Here is an 18,276-nt window from a genome sequence, read left to right on the forward strand (position 1 = left end):
AAAACATAATATCCAGCCTTTAACAAATGACCACACATTGGTTCAGGGACATTATGAGGTGAGTTATAAATTTTAATTTCTTCTAATTTTTCAAAGAAAATAATGAAATAAATGAAATATAAAATGAAATGAAAAATAAATGAAAAATATTTCATTCCTCATTTGTAGATGAACTATGACTTTATTAGGACAAAGAATAATGTGATTTGGAGAAAGATGGTAAAACTGATAAAAACAAAAGTTTTAAAATATGTACATTTTAGAATAACTTGAATTTCTAATACATTTCAATATTTTTGTGACAAGTAATGAGTAAATTTAACATGTGAAACAGTATTTATTTTTAATAGAGAACTCTTACCTGTTGAACTTATGGAATAAATGATTTTGATGAAGAAACTTGCAGAGAATTTCCTTCTAAGAGCTTCCCTTAAAGAAACAAATCAAGTCTGAGAACTCTGATTTTCCAACTTTATAAATTTTTTCAGAAAAAATTTCTAAATTATTGGATTTTTTCAATCTTCCTCAAGAAACCTTCATGTACTGTAATTATTAATAGTCCCCATTTTACCTTCATTTAGAGCTTTTCATTTTACTTTCTGTTCCTTCTCCCCTTGCAATTAATAGTTTGTATAAATTGTATTTCTAAGAAAAATTCTGGTTAGAACATTCCTCTAGATAACTGGTAGATATATAGATGATAGATAGATTGACAGGTATAGGTAGTTAGAGAGATCAAAAATAGATAACACATACACTTATAACTACATATACATCTAAGATAATTTCCAACATATAATATATTTCAATAAAATATGTTGTTCATCTATTATTATTGTTCAACATAGTTTAATGAATATTAATTATTTCTCAAGAATGTGTTAAAGCTAGAAATATAAATAAAGAACTGGATCTCAGAATGAAATACCTGAGTGAACACTCCATATAACAAAAACTGCTGAATTTGTGAAGTACAACCTAACCCTAGTCTAACCTGGCTGCAGTGCAAATGTAGAAGAATAAGATGAGGACTTTAGCAAGCAAATCATGCCAACTCTGGAGGTTAAAAGAAGAGCTAATTCAAGTTTTGACCCTTGTCTCACTCCAACAAATTATTAAATGCTGGCTCACTTTAATTATACACTTTTAGAAGATAGATACAAATTGTACATTTCTATTTTTAAGAAGATTTTTGAAAAGATAGAGAATTATTTTGTTGCATACTAAATACACAGTCATCATTGCGATGGTTGATTCTTGTCTATGATATGATCCTCAAAAGCACTGGCATGACCCAGTATAGTGGGTACGTGGACCTAATGAGATTGCTGTACTGAAAATCTGTGAATGTTCTGGGGACTTCTAGTTTAGCACTCTACTGAAGTTCTTGATTCAGTTTTCCCCCCATAATTCAGCACATAGTGCACAATATCTTTCAACCATTTTAAAATTTCAGTTCATCATGTTCTCAAACACATTATGGATGTATCCCTTTTTGCTTGGAGAAATTTGCATAAATTTTACCTTGCTTTTTTCATATTTTCCTTTGTGGGGGCAGATATTTACAGAATTAAAGACAATGAAATTCTCCAGTGTCACACAACAGTGTAAACAAAGAGGATAAGAGTGCGGGGCTGGCTGAGAGCTGTGCAGGTCTGACAGAGCTTCTCTGTATCAACTGAGCTGCATTCTACATGGGCAATGTACAAAAATTTAACAAAAATTAAATTTTCGTTTTTGAAATCTCTTTTGGTTTATTCATTTATTTTTGGCTATCCTTCATGAAAATGTCATCCAATAATTCTTACAAATAAGGTAAGTTTATTGTAAAATACTTTGACAATGTGCTTTCTATTTTGTTTGTTAAAGATACACAGTCAAAGAACTAGGGTTTAGTGTTCAGATAATGGGCAATTTCTTTTTGATTGAATAAGATCATACTCTAGAAGAAAGTATTCTTGGGAGAAATCAGTAAAATATATGAATACATAGGACAATAACCGTATTTTCTATTGTAGCACAAAATAGGCAGCCTAAATCACTAAATCTATAGGCACGATTAGTTGGGAAGATTTAGGAAGCTTTATATTTATTTTTGCCTGAATAATTCTCAAGGAAATTTATTATCATCTTTTTTCTAAGAGTCATAGTAGTAAAAGTTTAACTATAGTTCGGTACATCTCATTGTATAAAATAGCCTAGGACTGGATGTGTGACTAAAACAGTATAGCATTTGCTTAGCAAGTAAGAGGCCCTGAGACCACTCCTTCCTGGGGAAAATACCTTAAGTGCATTTAAAACAATAAATCAATGTGCTCTGAGGCAAAGATTCAAGACAAATTGCTAACCATTATTTGACATTTGATGTACGCATTAAGTGCCAGGTTTTTTCTGTCTGGATTTACTGAATATTTTAATGTCACTGGTATATTCCAAGACTCATTCTCTGCAGGTACCTTATCATTCAATTTTTCTAGCAACATTTTATTTTCAATATAGTTTGTTTTTATATAGATATGGTGTTTTTACATCTGGAGCTGGGTATTTCCAGGTGTATAACTGCTCCATGGTACCAGAACATCACAAGACAATTGCAAGTTTTTTTGAAACACAATGTACTTTCTTGGCCTGGAAGTGTCCAAATGAGTCAGACTAGGAAATGTTGGTAAAGGAAAAAAAAGAATCATATTCCTACTTCAGTTATATGCACACTGACAATTTGAGATCATCCCATAAGCTTTCTTTTTTATATTTTTATTGTGAAAATACTGTACAGAGGGATTACAGTTACATGAACAAGGTAATGAGTACATTTCTTATCAAGCATTGTTGCCTACTCCTTTGTTTTTCCCCCACCATCCCTTCCCTCCCACCTCCACAACTATACTCCCCCACCTACTTAAATTGTAAAGTTCATTTTTCACCATAATGTCTTGCACATCTCATTGTTGCAATATGTCAGCCTGTATCCCTATTTAAACACTTTGTTGTTTCCCTTCCCCTCCCCAAGTTAGCCCTACATCAAATACAGTAAAAACAGGGGGAGGGACATACAAAGCAACAAAACAATCATGTAGTACCTTATAAATACATTAAAACAATAGCAAGAAAGATGCAACCATTTGTGTCCCTATCTTAGGGTTCATTTTGCTCAACTTCATCTTATCTGGTCATATGTATATAGCTTTTGACATTTTCTACTTGTCCCAGATATATACTAGCTATTGCAAATAAGGGAAACCATGGGACCTATGTTTCCTTGGGCCTGGTTTATTCACTTAATATATTTATTCAAAGTCTTTTCACTTCCTAACAAATGGGGCAATGTCATTCTTTCTGATAATACACTGTTTGTTCTCCAAAGACAGGAAAGAAATTTGCCACCTAATATCTAATACTCTAATAGTTTGCACTGTTTCCAACTCTGCATTTTTTCATTTATAAATTCAGACCTGAAGAATGGTAATGAAAACAAGTATCTTATGGTTCTTTTTTAAAATTTACCTCTTTTTTGTATGTCCCCTCACATTTTTAAAATTTGGTTTTAATTATTTTCACAGATAATGCATCACATCTGATGAAAATTTTTCTATGGAATTTGAATTATTTCTGCAGCAAGCTTGGTAATTTCATATAGATCAAGGAAAATAAGTTACTAAGATATGTTTTGAAACTATTAATGCAATATTAAATTTAAGAAAAGTAATTGAATATGAAAATCAAAATTAAAGCTTTCATATGCACAAGTACATGTTAGTATAGCTTGTTACCAGAATTAGTATGTTCTGATAACCATTTTATATACTTTTATTAACTTCTGAATGAAAAAAATAAGTTAACTAAATATTTTATCTCAACTTTGAACAAAAAGTTTTCTTCTTTCATGTATTTTTGGAGAATATCTAGAATTAAAAATAATTCTTGTGTCATTAATTTACCCACTTTGTAAAATCACTGTGCAACCATTCTACTAAATATTTTCAAGAAACAGAAAATTAATCTTAAAAGAGAAGGTATTGGAGTTGTACTACAATTGAGAAATTATATTTATGTATCTTTTAGTGTTTTGTTTTATTTTTCCTTCCTAGAAACCCTCATTTCCCATGTTACACTTGAAACACTCTTTTTATTTTCACTACAACTTTGTTTTACCATACAATGTTTATGAGATTAAAATATATATGATATGACATTAAGGTATAATTACACTTGGTTTTATTATCAAATTATTAAGCCAAAAGTTAAAATTAGAACACTAAGCGTTTTTCACTACTGCATGACCAACTTGTGACCTACTCAATCCTACTTGTGACCTGGTTTCAAACAGTAGAAAGTTAAGCTTCAGAATGATGACACGGACTATTTTCTAACATGTGAACTTGCAAATGGAGAAAAATATGTGAAACAACAGAAGCATACAAGAGAAAAGGAAAGGATTCAACATTACAATTTTAGTTTAGAAAATGGTTTCCTGAGTTTCTTCAGAAGATTATACCTTGTTCTTTTGCCATTTATTTGAATGTCAACATTTTTATTTTCAAAAACAAAAGTAAACTATTTTCAAAAGTTTAGAGTAAAACTTCATTGCATAATCAAGAAATGACAAAGGGATGGTATGGGAAAACAAAGGAGAAGGCAAAAATGCTTGATAAGAAATGTACTCATGGGCTGGGAAGGTGGCTCAGTGGTAGAGCACTTGCCTTGCATGCTCGAGGCCCTGGGTTCAATTCCTCAGCACCACATAAGCAAAAAGAAAAAAGCTGGAAGTGGTGCTGTGGCTCAAGTGGTAGAGCGCTAGCCTTGAGCTGAAGAGCTGAGGGACAGCACCCAGGCCCAGAGTTCAGGCCCTACGACCGGACCCAAAAAAAAAAAAAAAAAGAAATGTACTCATTACCTTGTTCATGTAGTTGTAACCTCTCTGTATGGTATTTTCACAATAAAAATTATATTGAAAAACAAAGAAATGACTAAGTTTTTCTTTAAGTACAATGAACAAATAATGCAATGAAGCATTAAAATGATAACATCTTCCATGTTGCCTGAAGTCTGATTAAACCTTCTCTTGTAAATAGCTTATCTAGTTTGCCTTGCTCAGAAACTGTGTTCTTAACTCATAGATCTTTTATTTAATGTCTTTGTATCATGGCGTGTATGAGACATAGAGGATGTTAATAAGATGCTATTGAGGGCTTGAGACCCCTCAAAAATGATGAGTACAAAAATAAATGCCATCAGTGCTCTATTACCACAAAGTCATGATGCAATAATCTATCAAGAAGTGGAAATTAAGAGTTAATTCTACTCATAAAATAGCTTAACAGAATTAAATAATTGTGTGTCAAATGGAAAAATAAAATGTACTTGGAATATTAACTAAAATGCTGCCAAATAGGCATGTAAGAGAAGCTCCTGAATGAACCATTTTGGAGCATAATTTCAGTTGATCGGTGATAGTTTTACTTGCATTTTACTCCTCCATTTTCTCTTGCTTGTATATTGCCAACTATTTAAAATACACTTTATTTTAATCTAACCCACCAAATAAGGTTGGTTTCAAACTCTTCATGTTCACTTTCTTTAAGATGTTAGTCACCTGGGCATTGAATTTCTACCTTTCACAAACCAGAAAATGAATGGCCTTTTTCAAGTCAGACAACCTCATCCCTTTTAAGCTAAGCTACTTTAAAATATGATGAAGGAGGTATTTTTTTTATTCCATTTATACTGCTCTGTTTCTCATATCTTTTAGTAGATATCTGTTAACTGATCAATGTCTAATTTAAATTCATTCTATCCATCCATTCATCTAATAGACCCATGGAGTTGAAATTACAAAATTTGTCTGCAATGATATTCCATTCCTTATCAAAGTACAGGTTTTTAATTTTCATATCTGGCTTGGATCATTTCTCTTCACTCTATAAAACTGTACTTTGTGTAGGCAAGATAATAAACAGTATCTCCAGTTTTAGTGTTTTCAAATATTGCTTTAATTTTGGAGAAATATTTCAATAATTATTGATTTAATCCATTAGAAATTAATTATTATTAGACAGGTAATTCTATTATTCCCTTGAATTTGCTGATACAGTCGGTAGATATACTATTTAAGTAAAATAACTGCATATTTTTTTCAATTTTTAGTATATTTTTATTTGAAACTTATATTCATTTATTTGAAATTCACACTTATTTGGATGTGCTATTTTAAACATTCTGAAATAAATAAGTTGCCCAATTTATTTATTTGTTCTAATATTTCCTTTAACTGTAACTCAATATGTTTTACACATTTTTTATTTTTATTTATTTTATTTTATTTTATTTTATTTGAGAACATACTGTACAGAGGGGCTACAATTATATGGGCAGGATAATGCATACATTTCTTACCAAGCATTGCAAACTCCTCCTTTGTTTACCCTTCACCTCCCGTCCCAGCCTCCCCCTCCCCCCCACCCAATCATACCCCCCTTCCCCCCACACACAGACATTGTAAAGCTGGTTTTGTCATGACATTTTGTACTTCTCATTGTTGCAACAGGTCCACCTGAATCCTTAAACGACTTGTTTGTCCCCATCTCTTCCACATGTTATACTGACATCAAATATAGTGAAAGCGGGGGTTACACTGTGGGGGAGGGACATACAAAGCAACAAAGAAATAATCTTATAAATGCGTTAGAAACACATGCATGAAAGAAAAAAAACATTAAAATACATATTTAAGGGTTCGTTTTCTTAACATCACATTATCTGACCTTTTCAGCTTGACTCATACCTATACTAGATATTGCAAATAAGGGAAACCATGGGACCTATGCTTCTTTGGGCCTGGCTTACTTCACTTAATATAATTTTTTCCAAGCCTTTCCATTTCCTAACAAATGCTGAATTGTCATTCTTTCTGATGGAGGCATAGAATTCCATTGTGTATATATACCACATTTTCTTGATCCATTCATCTACTGAGGGGCATCTGGGTTGGTTCCATATCTTAGCTATGGTAAATAATGCTGAAATAAACATAGTTGTGCTGGTAGCTTTAGTGTGGTCTTTTTTGTAAACATTTGGGTAAATGCCCAAAAGTGGGATTGCTGGGTCATAGGGGTGTTTTATGTGAAGTCTTTTGAGGAACCTCCATACTGCTTTCCAAAGTGGTTGAACAAGTTTACATTCCCACCAACAATGAAGTAAGGTTCCTTTCTGTCCACATCCCCTCCAGCATCTGTTGTTAGAGTTCTTGATTTTTGCTGTTCTAACTGGAGTGAGGTGATATTCTCAATGTTGTTTTGATTTGCATTTCTTTTATGGCTAGGGATGTTGAACATTTCTTCATGTGTCTATTGGCCATCCTTCTTTCTTCTTCAGAGAAGCTTCTCTTTAAGTGTTTTGCAGTTGTTTCTTTGAGGATTTGTTGTTGGGTGGTTTAATTTTTTGAGTTCCAAGTATATTTTAGATATGAGACCCTTGTCCGTTGTATGGCTAGTAAAGATCTTCTCCCAATCCGTGGGCTTTCTATTGCTCTTGCTAGCTATGTCATTTGCCCTGCAGAAGCTCTGCAACCGTATACAATCCCATTTGTCCAACCTTTCTTTGATTTGTTGTTTTTCTGGGTCTCTATTCAGAAAATTTCGGCCTGAGCCAAGGAGACCTAGGGTTTCTCCTATTCCATCCTGTAATGTTTTCAGAGTGTCTGCTTTGAGTTCAAGGTCTTTGATCCATTTGGAGTTGATTGTGGTGCAGGGTGATATATAAGGATCTAGGTTTATAATTGCATATTTAAAATTAGAAATTTTAGAATTTTTCTCTTTTTTCCCCCAAATATTTTACTGTTGTTTTGTATTCATTTATACTGCATGGATTTTAAAACATTTATAGACTTATCTTTTATATGACGTTTTAGAAAATATATCTTCTGCTATTTCTTATACTTTAATTCTATTCTCTATTTTTAAAAGATAGACTAGAAGCAAATTAATAATTTCACGTACCTTTCACTTTTATATATTATTCGTGCTGAATTGAATACTTTTTTAACTCTTTAAGCATGTTTTTTGTCATTTTTTTATTTCTGTAACTTTTGGCTTATATATAAGTTTGATTTCGAGAGGGGAACGGGACTACAGAAATGGTGTGACAAAGCATGATACAATTCAGCTGTGATGTTCACTAGACACTGTGTTGGGAATGAGCTGGGCACCTTGGGGTAGGGGGGAATCTGTGGGGAAAAACAGTGAGAGAATGAGGGAGAAGATGACAGTGTTCATAAGAAAATGTACTCATAACCTGACTTATGCAGACCCATGTACATCATTTTACAATATTTTAAGATAATTTTAAATGAATTATAATTATTTTAGTTATAATTTTGAAATTATAAACTTTTAGTTGGTTTATATTTTTCTTTCATTTTAGTTTGAAGACTTCCTGTGTGGACTGTATCAGAAGTGAAAGAGCCAATGAATTTTAGCATATATATATATATATATATATATATATATATATATATTTACACACAAAGAGCAACTACAATATCTATTGAAAAGAAATACAAAGGAAAATGACAAATGAAGCAGACTAGGGCATCTCTACAAATTCCAAATATTAATCTTCTATCCAAGATATTTAGCAGAAATTCAAAATATATATAAATAAAATTACATCTAAAATATCATCAATGAATTATTTCAAACAACAAATTTTAAATAGATAAAATATTAGTGTAGAAGTATTAACTATGTAGAGTAGAACAACATAAGTGACTAATAACTTATAAGAAGGAAAACAAAAATGAATATAAGATGAAAGCATTTTTCAAATTGCATACATTTCCTAAAATAATACATTTATTATGTACAGTAAAATATTGTTTCCAAATTTTTCAGACTTCAGAGAAAATTTACAGGTAACTCTTGAACAAATTTTATTCAAAAAGTCATCACAGGTGTTCTTTATGCAGAATTGAAATGCTAACTGATGAAGATATTTGCACTGTATAAAGAGAAGCATCGGGGATTACATATAAATGGATTTAAATAATATTTTTTACTTTCATTGTATTGTTTAAATTTTTAAAATTGTAATGAGTTCACATAAAATTATTTATATGGGAAAATAAAATATGACAAAAAGTGTCTATAAAATATCAGAATTTAGAAAAAATATTTAAATGATAAAACTTAGATTTATAAAACATTAGAATAGTATTTGTAAAATTTTAACACAAATCACATAATTTTGTCAGTAGGTGGCATATTAAATAAAGGTAAATGACAAAATAAATTTGAATGAGTTAAAAATGATGTAAATAAAACCCAAATGCTTTGCAGGGGACTGGGCCTCAATGTCTGTTATTCTAGCTACACAAGAGGCTATGATCACAGGATCATGGTTTAAAGTCTGCCTAATCTGGACAGCCTGTGAGGTTCTTGTTTTTAATTTAATTTTATTGTCAAGGTGAGGTACAGAATGCTTACAGTTTAAAATATAAGGTAATATTTGTTGTAGAACATTGTTATGCCCTCCTTTATTTCTCTCCTATTTTCTCTCCCCACATCCCTCTCTTCCCATGTGGTAAAGTTCATTTCTGCCATATTATTTCGTGAGTATTTGTTACATTGGGTTTCCCTCTGTCCTTTGTCTCACCATTTGTTATTATCTTCAATTAATCACCAAAATGCTGGAAGTAGTGCTGTGGCTCAAGTGGTAAAATACTAGCCTGGTGCAGAGAAGACCAGATAGTATCAAAGATAGGAGTTCAGGCCTGGAGAGTAGCACAGGGTAGTGCCCGTGCACACACACACACACACACACACACACACACACACACACACACACACACACACACACACACACACAAATCCTTGACCACTAGAGACTTAAATACTACATGGCTATTAGTAATTTATCTTTGAATGAAGCTTTTCAAAAGTGTCTAGTTCAGTGAATAGTAAGACTTTTTTGCTTATATAAACTATCTCTAAATACAAACACATCTGTTCAAACAAAAATATTGGAAAAGACATGTTATTAAAAAGAATGATAAAATGCTTAGAGAACATATAGTCACAATTAATAAGGTAATTCAAATATATAACTAGGGAAACAGCCTTGAGACACTAGATATATTTTAGAGTAGCCAAAATCTCATAAGTAACAATGTGTTCTAGTAAGGATGAGCTGTAAAAACTGACTTTCATAGTTGGTGTTAAAGGAAATACACAACCAGTATGGTTTAGAGCACAGCACATGAGATTCACTAAACTTAAACACAGTCTTACATTACGATGTAGCAATCCCACTGCTCAGTATTTATTCAAAGTCACCAACTGCATATACGTGTGTGCTTGCTTTGTTCACACCAAACTTTAGAAACAAGTTCAATGTGTCAATAAACTATGATATATCTGTATGATGATATACTACTTAGAAATTTAACACTGAGTTCTCCAATCCTCAAAATAGTGTAGAAAATTCATATATGCACGTCACCCTGTGATCTAAGCTAATCTCAAAATGACACATAACCTCTGATTGCAACCACATAAAATTATTCAAATTGTATAACTATGGAGAAAATTAAAAGCTCAGTGGAGGTAGGGAGACAGGGATGAAAAGATGCAACATCCAGGATTGTATGGCAGTTAAAATACCATGAATATCATTATAGTTGGTGATATGTGACATTATAAAATTATCTAAACTGATAGAATGCAAAACAGTTGTGAAATGCAATAAATAGACTATATGGAACAATGATCTGTCCAATCACTGAATTGGTTGTGATCAGTTTTAGTAGTCAATTGGATTAACAAACATGTAAGTGATTAATAAATTATACTTCTGACTCTGTGAAGGTGTTTCCACAGATGATTAGATTTTATGTGATTTAATGCTTTGGTGGAATCATAATATGATAGTAGTATTAGAATGAAATCAAAAGTAAAGGTTGTGATGTAGCAGAAGAAAGAAGGCCCTCTTCTCTCCCTTTCCCTGCTTCCTGTCTGCTGCAGTGTAACTGTTTTCTTCTGGCTTGCCCTCCCCACCATAATTATTTTCACTATAGAAAGATACATCAAAATAAAACCCTGCTAGCTTTGATTGCTATTATCTGGAAATTTCTCCATATCTGTGAATAGACAAAATAACACACAGAATTAATATTTGTAGTTAGGTTGTTTCTGCTACAAACCTGACTGCAACTTTCTTAAGCCTTTGGACAGGGTTTGTGTGAGGAATTTGGAAGGGTTTGGAGAAAGCCTCAAATGTTGCAAGAAGAGCTTAAGGAAATATTTTGTTGAGTTCAAAAGACCAACAAGCTAATGAGAATGTGGACAATGCACATGAGATTTCAGATGGAAACAAGAACTCTACGGGGAATTTTATTAGAGATCATTTGTGTTAAAGTCTGGAATATAATTTGTCTATATTTTGTCTGTGCCCTTAAACTTTGTTAGAAGCTGTGTTGAAAGGCAACCATAATTAATTTGCAGGAGGAAATTTCATGACCACATTTAGGCCATGATGCTTTTATTCCTGATTAATTTGACAGTGAGAAACTAGAGGAAAAGCCAAGAGGAAAAATGGAAGAAAATAAATAAGTAAAAAATGCAGTTTGGCCAGAAAGGAGAAAGTTAAGATCATGGACAAAGAGCACATGGTTTTTAAAGAGAATCCAACATTAAACTGAAGTGAAGCACATTTCCTTGAAGCAATATGAAAAATGTCCTTAGAGAATCTCAGGTATTAAATAACGATTGCACTTTCCCTTGAGAAGAGAGAGTAACCATAGTGGCAGGCTTATGTACAGCCATCTACCAAAGCATTTTCCTGAGTTTACATACAGACGTTGAGAGGTACCTACAGACATGGCACAGAGAACACTGTTAACTGCTCAAGACTGTGGCAAGACTTGTCCACATAGTTCTAGTTTTTCAGATACATAGTATGGGATATTTATGGGGTCAATTAATTTTCGACTGAGATTTCAAAAAAAAAGGTAATGTGTAGCCATGTTAGATTTCCTTCAAGGATCCTCTCAGAGGGTGATATATGAATCTCAAGGTGACTCTTAACCAGAAATTGATTTTTTTAGGGGGGTCCGGTCATGGGGCCTGAACTCTGGGCCTGGGCGCTGTCCCTCAGCTCTTCAGCTCAAGGCTAGCACTCTACCACTTGAGCCACAGTGCCACTTCTGGCTTTTTTCTTTTTCCTTATGTGGTGCCTTGAACCCAGGGCCTCAGGCATGCAAGGCAAGCGCTCTACCACTGAGCCACCTTCCCAGCCCTTATCCAGAAATTGAGAGCAAAAGATTTTGAAATTCCAGGAACAGGAAACAGACACTAAGGGAAGTGGAAAAAAATAGAAAGTGCAGCCCATCCAGGATAGAGGCCAGGTGGCTTCAGAAGGTCAATCTGTATGAGTGGTGGTATGAAAGCTTTTTTTTTGTCAGTTATGGAGCTTGAACTCTGGGCCTGGGTGTTGTTCCTCAGCTCTTCAGCTCAAGGTGAGTGCTCTACCACTTGAGTCACAGCACCACTTCTGGTTTTCTGGGTGTTTATTAGGAATGAGTCTTACCCACTTTCCTGCCTGGGCTGACTTTGAACCAAGATCCTCAGATTTCAGCCTCCTGAGTAGCTAGGATTACAGACATGAGCCACCAGTGTCCAGCTTAAAGCATCTTTGACCTCACATCAAGACATCATGTACTCTGGATCTGGAAATGTAGGTATAGGGGGCTTTGCTTTGTTTTTGTTCTTATCCTTCCTTGTTAATTTACTATTTGGAAAGAAATGGTCACTCTGTTCCATTAGGTTTTGGAAGTATATTTTTTTTTCTCCAAAGTTTATCTTGAGTCTCAGAAAAAACACTTTCAGTTTGAGCTTCTGAGCAATTTTGGAACTGTCAAGCTTACAGAAATGTGTATAGAGGAACTAAATACATTTTGTATTATGAGGCAGGAACAATACGTTTTAAGAAGCCAAGGGTGAAGTGTTACATTATAAGGAGATGTGTGTTGGTGTCCAGTTGATTCTGAGTTCTCTGGCCTAATCAGTGTCTTAATTCCTTGATAGTATTGAGTCTTGGTGAAGAATAGGTATAAGGACCTTGCTGGAGGAAGTAGTTCATGTAGCTAGAAAGAGATTCTTGGATCACTCTTGTCCTCCTCCTATACCTGTCTCTCTTTTTCTTCTTGTCGACCAGCATGTGCACTGCTGTGATCAGTCAGGCTGTCCCTGTCATGATTACTAACACTTCTGAAAATGTCCTTCCACTCAGAGGTGGCTGATCTCAGCACTTTGTCTTCATGTTCGTAGCTTAACTAGTGCATGCATGGTGGTGGTAATGAGAGAGGATCTTCATTTATTGAAAGGATAATATATGAGCAATCTCTATATATTTTGTTTAATTTTCAATTCCAGTAACTTTTCATGTTCTACTAGTTTTATAAAAGACCTGGTAAAATGTAAATCTCCTTGCTGTGTCACTATTATAAACTAATAAAAAGAAGGCCCAACAACCCTATGTATACAATGATTAACAAGTTTACAACACATTAGATTCTTTTGTATAGGATCACATTTTCCATTTGATCTTTGTTCTTTCCCTGAAGAATTTATTTCAGAGCAGGGTCATTACTAGTATATTTCTTCGTATTTGTTATTTCATCAAAAAATATATGTTTCCATTTAAATGATGCTTTCAATAGATTTGGAATTCCATTCTCTGATACAGAGAGGAGAAATAACAATGAGAGAGCTCTAGGCAAAGATGAGGGGGAAATGATAGGAAAGAAAAGTAGCTAGAAAGTCACAATCTACAGCATAGCCCTGGGAAAGTATCAGCCAGCCTGATACAAGAGAAAAGTTGTACCATGATTTACTCACATATAAAGCAGGTCTATTACTGTTCAAGCACTCACATTATGCTTAGTCATTTTCTAGGATCAGCTTCTGGTACATTTGATGTTATTTTATGTAGCAAAATACTTGTAAGAATCATGACCAGCTAGAGTTTGTGAACAAACTTTATTCTGTCTAATGCACATTATCAGATAATGAGCCAATTACATGGCATACTTCCATGCATGCTACAGACTGTACTTCCTTAACCCAAGGTAGAACCTAAGATAAGGGTACAAATAGTGTCAGCCTTGGGAGCAGAAAAATGGAATACTCTATCCTTGAAATCGGGAATGTAACAAGTCTTTCTCCACGTTACATTCATTATTATTTCATCATAAATATTCAAAGCATATGGTCACTTGACATGTTCAGTGTGTTTATTACAAATTATTTAATACATATGATATGAAACCATTAAAATGGTATTAATATTCATATATATAACTTAGGGAAATTATACACAATAAATATACATATATAACTATTTTAAATATATCTGACATACTTTATCTAATGCAACATTGTATATTCATAGATATAAAAGTTCACTCATCTCGGGCGCTGGTGGCTCACGTCTGTTATCCTAGCTACTCAGGAGGCTGAGATATTGAGGATCTCGGTTCAATGCCAGCCTGGGCAGGAAACTCCGTGAGACTCTTATCTACAATAAACCACTCGAAAACCGGAAGTGGCACTGTGGCTCAAGCAGTAGAGCGCTTGCCTTGAGCTGAATGTTTCTGCTAGTTCATATTTTTTTTCATTGCTATGACAATATATCTCAGATGAGAAGTTTATAACCCAATGCTCAACATTTTGGAACACTTAAGATTGAACCCCTCACTTCCAGCCTCTGGAAGAAAGTCTCTGTATGGCGGACATCATGGAAAGAAGGTGTTTGAGAGAGAAAGTTCCCCTGATGAGAAAGAAGACATAGAGCAGGAAGACTTTGGTAGCGATCCTCTGGAAAGCTTCATGGTTCTAGGAGAACCACTTTAAACAATCTCCAAAGGCAACATCTCCAGCATTCTTCTCACAGTAGGTACCACCTCCTGAAGGTTCCAGCATTTTCTGTCTCTGAGTCTTTAGAAGATACACTCAAAATATATCCAACCCATAGCAAGATAGCCAAAGTTATTTTCTCTGAGTATACTTACTGATTTCCACCCCCTCACATTTCATTTAAGTTAATTTTTGTTTTGCATCAGTGGCTTCTCTTGTGACTTTGATATAGTTAGCTTTGTACAAGTTTGGATGATTTCCCATCGCTTCATTGGCCCAAGGATGAGGTTGCTGGCATTGATTATTGTAGAAAGCATTGATGATGATCTATTGCAGATAGCTTTTGCATTTTGTCTTGGACATATTATGCATTGTGAAGAAGATTATGTCTACAGCTTATTTCCTGCCTGAATGGCGGTCACCTTTTCCTCAGTTAGAACATGTGTACTGGGAGTGCTGATGTTCCCTAACATGACTAGGAGCAGTCTACTCTCTGAACCTTCAGCTTTTCCTTCCATATGGGAGAATTGCTGTGTTACGCTCTCTGTAATAGACTCTTAAATCCTCTTTTGAGTAGGGAAGCTGAGGTCTCCTCTCTGAATGGATTGTGGAGAGAACACTGCTCAATTTTTAAATTGTCAGTCACTTTCATTAGTTTTAAGGACATCTTTATTTGCTTTTCAGTCATTGCTAACACCAATTACCATGGCTTCTGGAGGCTCTATAGGGGGTGCATTAGCTTCCTCGTTGGTCTCTACATCTGATATTTTAAGATTCTGTCCTTCCACAATGTTTTCAAAATCAGGCCATATGTATGTACTCATACATTTGTCATCTTTCTATGTTCTAGGATCTCAAGGTCTCCTCCTTTACTTTGATGTTTTAAGTCCCAAAGCTTGAGTGCTCCTGGAGATTGTAGCTGCTGACATTCACCTATCACAGATTTTGCAATTTCTGATTTTTAAGCTTAACCTCAATTTAGTCTAGACCAGTCTTTCATTTACCCGTTCTAAATCCTACATGATTTAATGAATCCCCCCAGAGCAATTTTGCATTTGATTTCTAGACCCCCCCAGAGTTTTTACCACACCAGGAGAGTTTTTTAATTGCTTCTTTCTCAGTTGGGATATAGTCACATTAAGAGGATAGTGTAAACTCATGTTCGAACATGTCAAAGTTGCACAGTTACACTTTTGATCCTTTGTGGAATGCCACCCCACACATAGAAACATGAGAAAGGAAACTTGATATTTTTTAAATTTTATATTATTTTATATGAGAAAATACTGTACAGAGGGGTTACAATTACACGGGCAGGATAATGCATACATTTTTTACCAAGCATTGCAGGCTCCTCTTTTGTTTACCCTTCAATTCCCTTCCCAGCCTACCCCCTCCCCCCCACCCAATCTTACCCCCCTCAACCCCCCACACCGACATTGTAAAACTGGTTTTGACATGACATTTTGTACTTCTCATTTTTGTAACAGGTCCACCTGAATCCTTAAACGACTTGTTTGTCCCCATCTCCTCCACATGTTATACTGACATCAAATATAGTGAAAGCGGGGGTTACACTGTGGGGGAGGGACATACAAAGCAACAAAGAAATAATCTTATAAATGCGTTAGAAACACATGCATGAAAGAAAAAAAACATTAAAATACATATTTAAGGGTTCGTTTTCCTAACATCACATTATCTGACCTTTTCAGCTTGACTCATACCTATACTAGATATTGCAAATAAGGGAAACCATGGGACCTATGTTTCTTTGGGCCTGGCTTACTTCACTTAATATAATTTTTTCCAAGCCTTTCCATTTCCTAACAAATGGGGAAATGTCATTCTTTCTGATGGGGCATAGAATTCCATTGTGTATATATACCACATTTTCTTGATCCATTCATCTACTGAGGGGCATCTGGGTTGGTTCCATATCTTAGCTATGGTAAATAATGCTGCAATAAACATAGTTGTGCTGATAGCTTTAGTGTGGTCTTGTTTGTAGACATTAGGGTAAATGCCCAAAAGTGGGATTGCTGGATCATAGGGAAGATCTATGTGAAGTCTTTTGAGGGACCTCCATAGTGCTTTCCAAAGTGGTTGAACAAGTTTATATTCCCACCAACAATGAAGTAAGGTTCCTTTCTGTCCACATCCCCTCCAGCATCTGTTGTTGTTAGAGTCCTTGATTTTTGCTGTTCTAACTGGAGTGAGGTGATATCTCAATGTTGTTTTGATTTGCATTTCTTTTATGGCTAGGGATGTTGAACATTTCTTCATGTGTCTATTGGCCATCCTTCTTTCTTCTTCAGAGAAGCTTCTCTTTAAGTCTTTCGCCCACTTATTTATTGGGCAGTTGTTTCTTTGAGGATTTGTTGTTGGGTGGTTTAATTCTTTGAGTTCCAAGTATATTTTAGATATGAGACCCTTGTCCGTTGTATGGCTAGTAAAGATCTTCTCCCAATCGGGGGGCTTTCTATTGATCTTGCTAGCTATGTCATTTGCCCTGCAGAAGCTCTGCAATCTTATGCAATCCCATTTGTACAACCTTTCTTTGATTTGTTGTGTTTCCGGGTCTCTATTTAGAAAATTTCGGCCTGAGCCAAGGAGACCTAGGGTTTCTCCTATTCCATCCTGTAATGTTTTCAGAATGTCTGCTTTGAGTTCAAGGTCTTTGATCCATTTGGAGTTGATTCTGGTGCAGGGTGATATATAAGGATCTAGCTTTAGTTTTCTACATGTAGTTAACCAATTTTGCCAGCACCATTTACTGAAGAGGCTGTCTTTCTTCCATTCTATTGTTTTAGCTTCCTTATCGAAGATTAGATGGCTATAGGTCTGTAGGTTCATTTCTGGGTTTTCAATTCTATTCTATTGGTCCTGAGGTCTGTTCTTATGCCAATACCAAGCTGTGTTGATTACTATCCTTTATAGTAGAGTTTGAAATTTGGTATTGATATTCCTCCAGGAGTGTTCTTTCCGTTGAGGAGCTTTTTGCTATTTGGGGTCTTTAATTGTTCCATACGAATTTTTGGATTGCCTCTTCTATTTCCTTGAAGAATGAGGTTGGAATTTTGATAGGTATTGCGTTGAATTTTTAGATAGCCTTGGGAAGTATTGCCATTTTCAGGATGTTAATCTTTCCAATCCAGGATCATGGGAGGTTTTGCCATTTTTTAAGTTCTGTGTTGATTTCCTTTTTCAAGATTTTAAAGTTTTCATCATAGAGGTCCTTCACTTCTTTAGTTAAGTTAATTCCTAGGTATTTTATTTTTTGTGGGGCTATTACAAATGGAGTTGCTTTCCTAATTTCCGCCACACTTTTCTCATTGTTTGCATACAGAAAAGCCATTGATTTTTGGGG

Source organism: Dipodomys merriami, unplaced genomic scaffold, assembly GCF_024711535.1.
Source record: "Dipodomys merriami isolate MVZ:Mamm:240054 unplaced genomic scaffold, mDipMer1.0.p SCAF_126, whole genome shotgun sequence".
Classification (NCBI taxonomy): domain Eukaryota; kingdom Metazoa; phylum Chordata; class Mammalia; order Rodentia; family Heteromyidae; genus Dipodomys; species Dipodomys merriami.